This window comes from Sapajus apella, unplaced genomic scaffold (assembly GCF_009761245.1).
Source record: "Sapajus apella isolate SASKATOON/1434 unplaced genomic scaffold, GSC_monkey_1.0 scaffold68, whole genome shotgun sequence".
Taxonomy (NCBI): domain Eukaryota; kingdom Metazoa; phylum Chordata; class Mammalia; order Primates; family Cebidae; genus Sapajus; species Sapajus apella.
Window position 1 is genome coordinate 6,128,752 of NW_022437008.1, and position 15,627 is coordinate 6,144,378.

A 15,627-nucleotide genomic window follows, 5' to 3' on the forward strand; every position below is an offset into this window, starting at 1 on the left:
AACCCAAAAACAACTGTGGCTGGCGTCTGCTCTCGCGCCCACTTCTCCCTTACAACAGTGCCAAGAGGTCGGCGCCGTCATCACCCCGTGTTTACACAGCAGGACACGAAGGCCAGGAAAAGCCAAGACCCCGGTGGGGGTCACACCGCGGGCCGACCCAGGACCCGAGCCCCGCCGCCGCCCCCAGGACCCACACTTGCCGGAGTCCTCAGCGGGGCCTCACCGTCCCCTCAGGTGCCCCGAGCCCGCACCTCTGCGGACCTGAACCGCAGCGTCGCTGGTGAGCGGTCAACGGCTGCAGACCTCCGGGAACGACACTGCTCAGAATTGTTCCCGAGTCAGGAAGTCGCCGCCAGGACCGAGGCTACGGCAGGACGGACCCAGAGCGCCGCCCAGGGCCGAGCGACATTTCCCAGGATCATCCGCGCTGGGGACAAAAGTTCCCAGTGCCGCGAACCGCCGGCCCCGGAAGACCACACTTCCCAGGAGTCTCTGCGGCCGCGGGCAAATCGGGCTCGGCTTCGTAAGAAACTAAACCGCCTGGGGCTGTTGTACCAGAGCCAGCCAGCTAGGACCACCCGCGAAGTGTCCTGGGGCACGCAGTCGTCCTCTGGTGAACGATACACCTCGGAACCAAGGGACACCCTCTACTTGTAAGGACAATTACGCCCGGACCAAGAAATTACACTTCCCAGAAAACCCTGCGGCCGTGGCAAACTCTTCCGGTCATTCGTGCGTTCACACAAACGTTTTTCTCCCGGGGCGTGGGCAGTGAGCGCTTGCTGGTACCACGCGAGCACTCGCCTTTACTAGCAAACAGGCTCCTGTCTTTCCCAAACCCTACTGCTACGCTGTCCACATTATATGGTCTTTGAGGTTTTTTTGGAACCCACTTGCTGAGACTACAGCTCACAGAACACCCTGAGGCTGGACTATGCCAGCTGTAGTTCGCCGGCCAAGGAGACTTCCTGGAAATGCATGCGGACACGTATCTGTGACACTAATGACGGCCGTTCTGATGTGCGTTACGCCCCCTGGGAGGACTTGGAAATACTGAATTTGAGTGAGCACTAGGACAGAGACCCTCATCCTGGGAGGAGTCGCTCCTCCCGCAGCCATCAGAGCGTGAGCCCGCCCCCTCCCCAGAGGCTCTTCTTAGGCCCTGACCTTGCCCACCCAAAGGGGCAATGGACCTCTCTATGCAAGGCAGAGCAGTCTACTGTTGGTGTGTATTTGGGCAGTTTACTTCCTTTTTAACATTTAAATTAAATTTTAATTTAATGCTGCCTCCACCTCTGCCTCTCTGCCTCTGAGATAGAGAGAGAGAGAGAGAGAGAGAGAGAGATGGGGGAGGCCAGGAGTGGGGGGCCCTGTGGGACAGGGACAGGGGAACCTTCCACACTTTGCATAATCTGGGGACCCTCCCCAAAGGGAAAAGCCATCAACAGTGGCATCATCCTGGGGATGGAGGCCGGGAGGCTGCAGCTCAAAGGTGTGGGCTCCAGGAGAGCCACAGGGGGCAGAGCAGCAGGATCTGGGAGCAGAGGGCCGCCCTCCCTCCATCTACCTTCCTTCTCTGGACCCCAAAGCACTGTGTCCCCATCCCACTCCCACAGCTAGAAGGAGGTGGGGTCCTCTGAGGGCAGAGCAGGCCAGGAGGCTCCCTGAGGACCTGAGGCCCCTTGGGCCTCCCAGGGCTGGGCCTGTGGCTCTGATCTGCTTTGCCCTGGGAGGGACGTGCTTAGTGGTGGGGTTTGTATGGCTCTCACTCACTCACCTGCCCATGCCCAGCCACTCACCTGTCACTCCCATCGGCCCCCACCCAGTACACACGTGGGCCCTCAACAGCCATCGGGGTAATTACTGCCTGTATGGTCCATCCCACCCACCACACTGCAGGTTACAGGACTGCCCCACAAGCGCCACCATGTCCACCTGAGGTTACCTGGCACACAGGTATCCTCACCTACATGACATTACCAGATCGTGCACTTCCTATGCCCGTACCAGGGCCAAGGTAAGTGTAAGGGTGGCTGAGAGAAAGGAGAATAGACCCCAAGTCAGGCAAGCAAGTTTTATTAACCTGCTGGCTGCTCTGTAACAATCAGAGGAGGCAGCCCAAGCTTACAAAACAAGGGGTTTATATGGGGTGAGAGGGTCATAAGGGAGTTTCAGGACTGAGGTCATCTATCCACTTGTAACGGGCACAGAGGTAGTTTGTCAACTTGTGACAGCTCTGCAATACATCATCCTGTGACTTTTGTGGCAGTAGTTTTGTTTTGTTTTTTTTTTTTTAAAGAGAGAAACCAGGATTTTTTACAGATACATGTCAAACAGGAATTTACAAATATGGATAACAAACATTTGTTTTCCCTGTCCTCCCCCAAGCTGCCCGGATGACTGTAATCAGGCTTTGCTTAACTGTAGCAGGTAGATAGGAGTTCAGGAATGCAGCTGCAGAGCAATCAGTTGCGGGGGGGGGGGGGGGGGTCAGCTTACACAGAGGGGTTACCAGAAAGGGGCTCTATACCAGACCCCCAGAGAGGGTTCTTGGATTTCATGAAGGAAAGCATTTGGGGCAAGTCCATAAAGTGAAAGCAAATTGACAAAGTAAAGGAATAAAAGAATGTCCACGGCCGGGCGCGGTGGCTCACGCCTGTAATCCCAGCACTTTGGGAGGCCGAGGCGGGTGGATCACGAGGTCAAGAGATCGAGACCATCCTGGTCAACATGGTGAAACTCCGTCTCTACTAAGAATACAAAAAATTAGCTGGGCATGGTGGCGCGTGCCTGTAATCCCAGCTACTCAGGAGGCTGGGGCAGGAGAATTGCCTGAACCCGGGAGGCGGAGGTTGCGGTGAGCCGAGATCGCGCCATTGCCCCCCACCCGGGGAAAAAAAAGGAAAACCCCCTCTCCAAAAAAAAAAAAAAAAAAAAAAAGAATGTCCACTCCATAAGCAGAGCAGCAGCACAAGCTGCTCAGCTGCTTATCCTTACTGTTACTTCTTGATTCCTTGCTAAATAAGGGGTGGATTATTCGTAAGTTTTCTGGGAGAGGGGTGGGCACCTCCCAGAACTGAGGGTTCCTCCCCATTTTAGACCAAATAAGTAATGTCCTGGTTGGTGCTTTGGGTTTGCATTTTTTTAGTGATGTTGAACGCCTCTTCAAGCATCTGTCGGCCATTTGTATGTCTTTTTAGAAAAAATGTCTATGCAGGTCCTTTGTCTATTCTCAATTGGAATATTTGTTATTTTTGCTATTGAGTTGTATGAATTAATTATATATTTTGGATATTGACCCCTTATCAAATATATGGTTCTCAAATACTGTCTCTCCTTCTGTAGGTTGATGCTTCCAGCTTTGTCTTCTTGGCCAGGATTGCTTTGTCTATTTTGGCTTTTTTTTTATGATTGCAAATGCATTTTAGCATTTTATTTCTATTCTATTAAAAATGCCACCAGGATTTTGATTGGGATTAGCTTGAATCTGTAGATTCTTTGATAGTATGGATATTTTAACTGTATTCTTCAAATCCATGAATGAAAGAGGTCTTTCCATTTCTCTGTGTCGTCTTTAATTTTCTTCATCAATGTTTTATAGTTGTTGGCATACAAGTCTTTCACCTCTTTGGCTTAGTTTATCCCAAGTATTTTATTCTTTTTGTTGTTATTGCAAATGTAATTGTTTTCATATTTTCTTTATTGAATAGTTCATTGTTACATACGGAAATAGCTCTGATTTTTGTAGGTTTATTTTGTACCTTGCAACATTACTAAATTTGTTTCTTAGTTTGTAATTGTGTATGTGTGGAGTCTTTAGGGTTTTCTACATGTAACACATGTGACCTTTTTTTCTTTTTTTTTTCCAAATGGTGTGTTTCCAAATTGCAGGCTGGAGTGCAGTGGTGCGATCTCGACTCACTGCAACATCTACCCAGCTAGTTCAAGCGATTCTCCTGCCTCAGCCTCCTGAGTAGCTGGGATTATAGGTGCACCCCACCAGACTTGGCTAATTTTTGTATTTTCAGTGGAGAAGGGGTTTCATCATGTTTTGGCCAGGCCGGTCTCAAATTCCTGGCCTCAGGTGATCTGCCCACCTCAGCCTCCCAAAGTGCTCGTATTATAGGCGTGAACCACTGCGCCCAGCCAACATCATGTGGTCTTCTAAGAGATATAATTCTACTTCATTGTTTTCTGATTTAGATGCCTTTTCTTTTCTTGCCTCACTGCTCTGGGTAGGGCTTCCAGTACCATGTCAAATACAAGTTGTAAGAGTGGGCATCCTTATCTTGTTCCTGATCTTAGAGGAAAGAATTTCAATTTCTCTTTATTGATTATAATGTTAGCAGTGGGTTTTTTACATATTGACCATATTTGTGTTGAGGTAAGTTTCTTCAATACCTATTTTGTTGATGGTTTTAATATGAATGGATGTTGAGTATTATCAGTTGCTTTCTCTGCATCTTTTAAGATGATCCTGGGGTTTATATTCTTCATTCTGCTAATGTGGTATGTCACGTTGATTGACTTGTCCTATGTTGAACTATCCTTTTATTTCAGGAATAAATTCTACGTGGTCATATGTATAATTTTGTTAATGTGTGTTTACACTTGGTTTTCTACTATTTTATTAAATATTTAAAAATCTATGCTCATTGCAGATATTAAACTGTAGCTCTGTTTTTCTTCTTTTATTATTTTAAATGGACAATAACAATTGTATGTATTTGTGGGATACTGTGTGATATTTCAATACGTGTATGCAATGTGTAATGATCAAAGCAGGGTGATTGGCACATACACCTCCTCAAACATTGATTATTACTTTGTGTTGGGAACATGCAGTGTCTGGTTTTCTAGGTATTTAAAAATGTGTAGTAACTTGTGTATTACAGTCACCCTGCAATCCTTTAGAACACTAGAAATTATGTCTCTTATCCAGCTTCACTTTTACATCCATTCTTTGGCTGTACTCCCACGTCCCCCAGCTCTTCCTTGCATCATGTAGCCATTATTTTACCCTCTCCTTCTGCGAGAGCAACGTTTTTACCTTCCACATGTAAGTGAGAAGATACAGTATTTATCTTTCTGTGCCTGGCATCTTTTGCTCTAAGCTCATCCATATTGCTGCAAATGACAGCATTTTATTCTTTTTCGTGACTAAATCATATTCCATTGTGTACAAATACCATATTTTCCTTTTTTTTTTTGGGCGGGGGACGGAGTTTCACTCTGGTTACCCAGGCTGGAGTGCAATGGCGCGATCTCGGCTCACCGCAACCTCCGCGTCCTGGGTTCAGGCAATTCTCCTGCCTCAGCCTCCTGAGTAGCTGGGATTACAGGCACGCGCCACCATGCCCAGCTAATTTTTTGTATTTTTAGTAGAGACGGGGTTTCACCGTGTTGACCAGGATGGTCTCGATCTCTTGACCTCGTGATCCACCCGCCTGGGCCTCCCAAAGTGCTGGGATTACAGGCTTGAGCCACCGCGCCCGGCCCCATATTTTCTTTTTCTGTTCATGTATTGATGGACACTGAGGTAGATTCCATGTTTTGTCCATTGTGAACAGTGCTGCAATAAACAGGAGAATGCAGATACCTCGTTATTACACGGATTTCCTATTTTTTTGTATTGTCCCCAGTAATGGGATTGCTCGATCATAATCTATTTTTAGTTTTTTGAGGATCATTCATACTGTTCTTCAGGCTGTGAAACTTGACATTCCCACCAACAGGGTATAAGAGTTCCCTTTTCTTTGCTTCTTCACCAGCATTTGGTATCTTTTGTCTTTTACATAGTAGTCAATTCTGACTGGAGGTGACATGATGTCTGAATGTGGTTTTGATTTGCATTTCCCTGATGATTGATGTTGAGCATTTAAAAAATGCCTCAGCCATATATATGTCATCTTTTGAGAGCTGTTTATTCCGCAAACTTGTCCATGTTTACATCAGATTACTTGGTCTGTGGGTTTTTTTTTTTCTTGTTTTTTTTTTTTGACATTAAATTGTTTTAATTCCTTGTATATTCTAGATATTAATCCCTTGTTGAAAGAATAGTTTGCAAGTATTTTTTTCCATTCTGCAAGTTGTTTTCTGTCTCTGTTGATTGTTTCCTTTGCTTTGCAGGAATTTTTAGTTTAATATAACCCAGTTTGCCTGTTTATTTCCTGTGCTTTTGGATTATTCACCATAAAAGCTTTGCCCAGACCAACATCTTGAAGCGTTTTCTGTTTTTTTCTATGGCTTCATAGTTCCAGCTTTTAATTTAGTCTGTAAGTATTTTAAGTTTCTTTTAATAGGGTGAGAGATGGGTTCTAGTTTCATTTTTGGCATATGCATATCCAGTTTTCCAGGCACCATTTACTTAAGAGGCTGTCCATTTGCCAATAAATGATCTGAGTGTCTTTGTTGAAAATCAATTGGTTGTAAACGTGTGGATGTATTTCTGGATTGTCTATGTAGTTTCACTGGCGTATGTGTCTGTTTTGATACCAGTACCATGCTGTTTTGTTTAGTGTAGCTGTGTTGTCTATATTGAAGTCAAGTCATGCTGTACCTCTAGCTTTGTTCTTTTTGATTAGGATTGCTTTGGCTCTTCAGAGTCTATTGTGGTTTTATATGAATTTTGGAATTAGTTTTTCTGTTTCTAGAAGATATCACTGATATTTTGATAGGGATTTTATTGAATCTGCAGATTGCTTTTGGTAACATGGTCATTTTCACAGTGGTGTTTCTTCCAATTATGAACATGGGATATCTTTTCATTGCTCAGTGTCCTCTTCAATTTGTTTTCTCAATGTTTTAGAGGTTTTTCTTAGATCTTTTACCTTTTTGTTTTTATTTATTCCAAGGCACTTTTTATTTTAGTAGTATTTTACATGAGATTTCTTTCTCACTTTATTTTTTCCAGATTCATTTTTGATGTATAGGAATGATATTGATTTTAGTATGTTGCTTTTGTGTCCTGCATCTTTAATGAATTTGCTTATGTAAGTGTTTTTTGGTGGTACTTTTAGGGTTTTCTGTATGTAAAACCATGTCATCTGCAAGCAGAAACAATTTTACATCCTCCTTGCCAGTCTGAGTGCCCTTTATTTCTTCCTCTTGACTAATTGCTGTGGCTGGGACTTCCACTACTATGTTGAATAAAAGTGATGAAAACAGGCATTCTTGTCTTGTTCCAGATCTTAGAGAAAGAGCTTTCAATTTTTCCCTATTAGGTGTGATGTCGGCTCTGGGTTAGCCATACATTGCCATTATTGTGTTGGGCTACATTCCTTCTATACCCAATTTACTAAGAGTTTTTAATCATGAAGGGCTGTTGAATTTTGTCATGCTTTTTCTGCACCTGCTAAGATGATCATATGGTTCTTGTACTCCTGATGTGATGTGTCACATTGATTTGTGCATCTGGTACTATCCTTACATCCCTGGGTTAAATCCCACTTGGCCGTGGGATGATAATTTAATGTGCTGCTGAAATTGATTGGCTAGTATTTTGTGAAGAGTGTTTGCATCTACATTTATCAGGGATACTGGCTGTATTAGTTTGTTCTCACGCTCCTGATAAAGACATATCTGAGACTGGGTAATTTATAAAGGAAAGAGATTTAATTGACTCACAGTTCTGCATGGCTGGGGAGGCCTTAGGAAACTTAACAGTCATGGCAGAAGGGAAAGCAAACACATTCTTCTTCACATGTTGGTAGGAAGGAGAAGTGTGGAGCAAAAGGAGGGAAAGCCTGAAATAAAACCATCATCTCATGAGAATTCGTTCACAAGCATGAGAACAGCAGCATGAAAATAACCATGTCCCTGATTCAATTACCACCCACTGGGTCTTTCCCACAACACATGGGGATTATGGAAACTAGAATTCAAGAGGAGATTTGGGTGGGGACACAGCCAAACCATATCATTGGCCTATAGTTTTCTTTTTGTTGTTGTGCCCTTCTGTGGTTTTGATATCAGGATGGGGCTGGACTTGTTAACTGAATTTGGAAGAATTTCCTACTCTTCCCTACCCAGAAAAGAATTTTCTGGAAGAGTTTTAGAAGAATTGCTATTAGTTCCTCCTAAATAATTGGTGGAATTCGGCAGTGAACCCATCGCAGTCTGGACTTTTCTTTGATAGGAGATATTTTATTACAAACTCAGTTTGTTACTTGTCATTGGTCTGTTCAGGAGTTTGATTTCTTTTTGGTTCAGTATTGGGAGGTTGCATTTTTCCAGAAATTTATTCATTTCTGTTAGGTTTTCTAATTTGTTGTTGTATAACAACAAATTTGTTGTTCATAACAGCTCTAATGAGAGAAAACCTAATCATGGAAAATCACCCCTGGCTGAGGGCCACTTCTTCAGTGATGTGGCTGCCACCCAAGCTGTAGGTCTGCATACCAGTGAAAGCCAGGCTGGGCCAGGTAGGGCAGGAGATTTGGCTGAGGGGCACCAGGCAATTCTCATCATCGCCATTGGCTTGAATGGAAGATTCCCCACCTCAGCCTCCCACTTCAGTCTCTCTCTCACCAGATTTTCTGCACAGGGGCAGAGTCCTCTGAACTCAACCAGTGTGACTTGGTGTCTAGTAAAGTCATGCAGAGCCCATGCAGGAGACAAACAGGAAAGTGGTGACCTGATCACTGGCCTCAGGGCAAGTATGGGATAAATTATGGATGGAAGAGGAGGAAATAGGGGGACTGAGGGTTCACCCTTGATTTGGAGAAGGAGAATGGATAGTCAGGCATTTGAACCACTCTGGCAGGGGTCAGAAACAAGAAGAATCCTAAGAGACGGGGCCAGTGTAGTGGAAAGCCAGGGGGCACTGAAGGAGAGCAGGGGATCAGGTCCTGAGTTTGGCTGGCTGGGTCCTGCCTGTTGTGTGTCCTGTCACTGAGTGTGGACTCTATGGTAGGAGATACGGGGAAGTGTATGGGGTGTGTGGTGATGTGATGAGACATGGACTCTGAGAGGTCACCTCTGCATTCTGGGCAATGACTTAGGGGTTGGAGGGAGGCTATGGGAAGGTCAACACTTAGATGTCTTGTCCATCTGAGATAGGCATGATCTTGGGAGGTGGCTGTGGAGGGTCTGGGAGGCTGACCTCAGGCAGGAGGGGTGAAATGGGGCCGGACTGGAGGGAGGATGGGGGAGTGCTGGTCAGAGCAGAGAGCATGGTCAGGGGCTTTCCTTCTACCAGGGAGCAGCTCAGAACCAGGGAAGAAGGCGGACTCTGCATTGGTGGGAGCCTGACAGAGATTTAGCTCAGGAGTCCTCGGAGGCCCCTGGACCTTATGGCAGGTTTGAGGGGGTCTCAGTTGTATTTAAGACATTAAAATGTCCCTGTCCCTGTCCTGTCATTTTGGTAGGTCCAGGAACCCAGCAGCAAAGTGGACTCAGGCCGTGGCCTCCAGAGGCTCTGACTCTGAGGGGATAGAGGAGATGAGCAGAGACAGAGGCTGCATAGAAATTGCAGGGAGAAGGCAACGGGAAGCTGGCAGAATGAGCCAGCGTTCCCCAGGCAGGTCAGCGGGAGAAGGGCTTGTGGGCAGGGGCACCCTTTGTGCTGAGTTCCTGTAGTCCCAGCTACTCTCAGGAGGCTGAAGTGGGAGGATGGCTTGAGCCCAACAGGTTGAGGCTGCAGTGAGCCATGATCACTCCATTGCACTACCGTCTGAGTGACAGAGTGAGACCCTGTCTCTTGAAGAAGAAGAAGAAAGAGGAGGAGGAGGAGGAGGAAGAAGAGGAAGAGGAAGAGGAGGAAGAAGAAGAGGAGGAAAGTAAAATGGCTCCATTGTCTGGGGTATGTACCCTGTTTGTTTGTCTTGGTCAAGAAAGAATTCAGGACATGGACACACATGAGGGGTGAGTTTAGGAGTGGACAGTTTAATATACAAAGAAGACAGAGAAAAGCCTTCCTCATGGTGAGAAAGCAGGTCGCCCAAGAAAGGGTCTCTGGTTTGTGACAGAACGCAATGAATGTTTTTTCTTTTTTTTTTTCAATTATACTTTAAGTTCTGGAGTACATGTGCAGAACATGCAGGTTTATTACATAGGTATACATAAGCCATGGTGGTTTTCTGCACCCATCAACCCATCATCTACATTATGTATTTCTCCTAATGCTATCCCTCCCCCTGCCCCCGACTCCTCAACAGGCTCCAGTGTGTGATGTTCCCCTCTCTGTGTCCGTGTTCTCGTTGTTCAACTCCCACTTATAAATGAGAACATGTGGTGTTTGGCTTTCTGTTCTTGTGTTAGTTTGCTGAGAATAATGGTTTCCAGCTTCATCCATGTCCCTGCAAAGGACAAGAACTCATCCATTTTTATGGCTGCATAGTATTCCATGGTGTATATGTGCCACATTTTCTTTATCCAGTCTATCATTGATGGGCATTTGGGTTGGTTCCAAGTCTTACACAATTGATTTTATACAGAGGCTTGAGGAGCCAGTGATTATTTACACAGGGCCCAGGGGATTGGTTTGACCAGGTGTGCCATTTGCATAGCCCACAAAAAGACTGGCCCTCCTACGCTCGTCTTTTATTATGCAAATGCGGCTTCTTCCTAGGGGGTCACCATGATACCTACACACGTGGTGATGAGGAAGAGGAGAGTGGGAACCGCTGTATTGAAAGTACTTGCTTCCAAGTACAGCTGCAGGCATTTACCCATGAAAGCTCCTACTTTGCATATTTATGAGGCTGCTTTCTGTTGGAGAAGAAATGGTTTGAGGCTGCTCTTTATTAAAGGAAAATTTCAAGCCTGTAATCCCAGCACTGTGGGAGGCCGAGGCGGGTGGATCACGAGGTCAAGAGATCGAGACCATCCTGGTCAACATGGTGAAACCCCGTCTCTACTAAAAATACAAAAAATTAGCTGGGCATGGTGGTGCGTGCCTGTAGTCCCAGCTACTCGGGAGGCTGAGGCAGGAGAATTGCCTGAACCCAGGAGGCGGAGGTTGCGGTGAGCCGAGATCATGCCATTGCACTCCAGCCTGGGTAACAAGAGCGAAACTCTGTCTCAAAAAAAAAAAAAAAAGGAAAAGAAAATTTCACTGAGAACTTTTATACTTTTTAGCTGTCTAGAAAGAATTTCTTAGTAATTCCTATATTATATCCCCCGTGAGGAGACATAACCCTAACTGCTGTTAATGGGTGTTGGATGATAATTCTTTCTGACTAGTTCCTGCTGAAAGGGGACATCATGTTGGGGGGACAGCAGTTGAGACTCCTCCTGAGGTTGTTCTAAGAGTTCTTGAAAGAATGGCATGTTCGAGTGTGCCTCTGTTTGCATCACCATTTGGAGTTTGAGTGCTTCTGGACAAAAAGAGTAAATTTTACAAGGTTTACAATATAGGGCTAGTATATGAGTATTAAGATTACATTTATTAGTGGAGAGTACTGTAGACCTTAACTATGACAATGGAGTTTGACACCTGTTAGTTACCCCAATGAATTGTAATACTGGTTTGCCTCCACTAGATGTCACTGTATATTACCAGAAATGTTAATATAAAAGTAACTTTTGCAGGCCTATCGAGAATAATCCTCTGGAAGTAGAAAAGCAACTTCCAGGGGATCCATCTGAGAAGCAAAAAAAAAAAAAAAAAAAAAAAAAAAAAAAAATTAAGTTACCTTCTCAGGGTCACACAACTCTTGGCAGAAACTCACACCCTGTACCTTGATCCCTTGAGCCTGTTCTTTCCTCTTCACCACCATTCCGCCTCAGTGGGCTGGGGAAGCCTGGGGTGACACCTGACAAAGATTTTCTCTTCAGCCAAACTCTAGCCAGGCCCCTCTGAGCCTTCATGAATGGGCCTGTCAACTGTGGCCTATTAAGACTTGAACAACACTAACAATTTCTAATAACTTTTAAAGTGCCAGCCCAAAAAACTCAAGACTGCCCAAACAATTTATTCCGGCCAACACCTGGAGATAAGGCCCATCTCCCAGCCTCTGTGGGAGGATAGGAGCCTAACTCAAAGTGCCAGTAGCAAACCCAGATAGACCAACCCCCTCCGAGGCTTCCTGTGTTTTGTAATTTTTTGCTTTTCTGACTCTGAGCCCCTACTCACCACCCCCTCCCTGTTTCCTCACCCTCCCTATAACATACTCACTGACCTTTGTACATATCAAAGCTGAGTTCAGTTCATGCCACATTCCTTTCCCCATTGCAATAGTTATCACCAAGTAACTCTGTTCTCACCACTGTCATTAATGTCCAGCTTTGTTCATCTTTGATACACCTAGTGAGCTTTGCAAGGTGGGCAGGCCTCCTTCGGCAGGTAAGCGTGGTAATAAATGAGCTATGTGACACATTCCAGGCAGAAAAAATGGCACGGCCAAAGGAAATGTTTTTCGTTCAAGGAGGCAAGAGAGGCTGTATGGTTGCCAAGAGAAACCCCAGTTTTCTGAGATCTGTCCTAGGAGGGCAATATTGTATGGCTTTTTACTGAATGTTCAAATGTAGCCTATATTCCTAAGATGTGTGTCTCTGAGAGACGTGCTAGAGCTGCCTGAGTCTCAGGTCGCTAGCATGAATATGATTATGGCATTTACCTTACAGTATGTGGGAAGATCACTAAAACCAGGAAAAAACAGCAACAAACTTCCATGCACAGTCACTTTGTTGCTTGTGTTATAAATCTTTAATTCTCTCAACCACCTGGGAAGATGGGAATTATTTTTGTTTTGATGGAAAAATCAGGAAAGCAAGTGACTGCCCCAAGTTTATAGAGTAAGCCAAAGTCCCAATAGGCTGAATTCACACCTAGAATTTGGGTCCACAACTGAGAACAGTTAATTGTTGCAGCACACAGTGCAAACACAAGGCTCAGTTGCTGATGCTATTAACAATATTGTATTATGATCATTATAATTTTTCCCTATTTATCTCTAATGCCAGAGTACTTACACTCTGCACCTCTCGGGCCATACGGCCTTGTCATTGTCTTGTATCTTGCATCAATTACTTCTGCATATAAAGCTTTTTTTTTTTTTTAACACAATTGCAATTTGTTTAAAAACTAGCCCCCCTAAGCAGCAAACAAATAAGCTCCCAGGAAGTGCTCAGTGATATGCACCTTGGTTCTTTGTAGATGTTTACCAACAAGTGAGCTCTAATCCCATCTGACTGGCCCAAGGCTAACAGGGAGACAGACCAGGCATCAGTGACCTTCACTGGCAGGCTGTAACTTCCAATCAAGAAGAGGAGGGCAGTGGCACCCAGCACAAGGGACTCTGTACTGAGACATGACGCTAAAGACCTGTAGGCTTCTGGTGTCAGTGCGTAATGCCCCCCCTTTCCTCCACGTGAAAGCCTGACACCTCCTTTACTCAGCCCCTTTTCCAACTCTGTAAAGCACCCTCCTTACTTCTTACAGACCTGCTGTGTTCTTGTCTCATCTCTTACCTGGTTTATTTCTCCTCAGATTATTTTGGGTAAGAAACAGTCACTCCCTCAGAATGGCTCAGATACTAAAGGATTTGTTGGAAGGAAACGGGGGTGTTTTGTAAGAACTCTCCCCCAAAAATGTGAAACAATAAACAAATAAGAGTGACAAGTGATTAGATGTGAATCTGAGACCAGAGGGATGAAGCAGCCATGAGAAGATGATGATGATGGAATCAACAGCTAATACTTACTGAATGCTGTTGAGACCGGGCATTGTAAACACTCTGCATCAATTAACTCACTTAATTTTCATAGTAATGTTGTGAAATAGGTTTGTTATTAACATTTTACAGATGAAGACACTGAGGCATGACACAGTGAAATAGTTTGTCCCAAGTCACACAAAGCCAGTATACATGAAACCTGGATTAAAACCCAGGTAACATGACTCCAAAGCTTAATGCTCTTCACACACACACACCTTGGAGCTTTTAAAGGGTATGGAGTGTTTCTTTTCTATTAGGTCCACAGTGGATGCTCAAGAAATGGCTAATAGGTATGACTGAGGACATATGTCATCTGTGACATCATAACATCATTATGTATCATTATGTCCAGAATGTAATATTCTGGACAGTGCTAATGTCACCTAAGAACATGAGAAAAATACAAATTCAAATCAACTCATACAGAAACTCTAGGATTGAGGCTTAGCAATCTGTGCTTTAACAGGCCCTCCCAGTGATTTTGACACACCACTAGAGCTCAGAACTACTGGATTCCTATATCCCATCCCTGTGTAATATACATGAGTGATGCTCAGTAGATTTTCTTGAAACGTAGCTCACTGAAAGTGCCCTCAGAATAATCCTCACCAAAATACTGCTATTCTTAGTACAAAGAGCAGGCCATTTTTCCCTAGGTTTGCTAGTCTCCCACTAACTGCTATACTAAGGCTAATATTAGTAAAAAAAAAAATTTTTTTTTGCAAGAAACAGTCATAGAGAAAGGGTACATGATATACAAAATGATTTTATTAGATACCAAAACTTTTTTTTTTTTTTTTTTTTTGAGACGGAGTTTCGCTCGTTACCCAGGCTGGAGTGCAATGGCGCAATCTCGGCTCACCGCAACCTCCGCCTCCCGGGTTCAGGCAATTCTCCTGCCTCAGCCTCCTGAGTCACTGGGATTACAGGCACGCGCCACCATGCCCAGCTAATTTTTGTATTTTTAGTAGAGACAGGGTTTCACCATGTTGACCAGGATGGTCTCGATCTCTTGACCTCGTGATCCACCCGCCTCGGCCTCCCAAAGTGCTGGGATTACAGGCTTGAGCCACCGCGCCCGGCCTGATAAGCACTCTTAGTGAACACTTTCCTACATCTCTTATGAGATTTCTTTCCAGGGATGCTCTTGAAACTGAAGACTTCCCTCAATTTCTAAATTTTCTACATTCACACAGCTTCTCTCCTGTAGGAGTTTGTAGAAGATTCCTATTGCCTACAGTCTTTTCTGTATTTGCTATATGTACATGGTTTTTTCCTAGTGTGAGTATACTTATGTCAATTAAGGGATTAATACTGACAAACACTTTCCCACATTTATGGTCTTCATATGATTTTCCTACAGTATAAACTCTGATAAACAAAAGGGTCTGCCTCATTGCTAAAAGACTTCCCATATTCACTACATTCATACAATTTTTCCCCAGTATAAATTTTCCTGATGTTAAATAAGGGAGGATCTATGAATGAAATTTACGATGACAAATTCTGCTTCATGTAGTTTCTCTTCTGTAAGATTTCTCACATGTATAGTGATTCACATGGTCTAAAGATTTTTCCACACTTACCACACTACTGGGTTTCTCTCCATCATGTATTCTTTGATGGGCAGTACAATTTGAGACTTTGCTAAAAGCTTTCCCACACTCACTACATTTATATGGCTTTTCTCCAGTATGAATTCTCTGATGGACAGTAAGGTGTGAACTACAGCCAAACGCCTTCCCACACTTAATACATTCGTAAGGTTTCTCTCCAGTATGAATTCTGAGATGTCGAAGCAGGGATGACCTATGACTGAAGGCTTTCCCACATATACTGCATTCATGAGGTTTCAAACTAATGTGATTTCTCAAATGCATATTCAGTGAGTCAAGCTGGTTGAAGGATTTCCTGCATTTCTGACATTCAAAGGGTTTTTCCTCAGTATGAATACTCTGATGCTGAA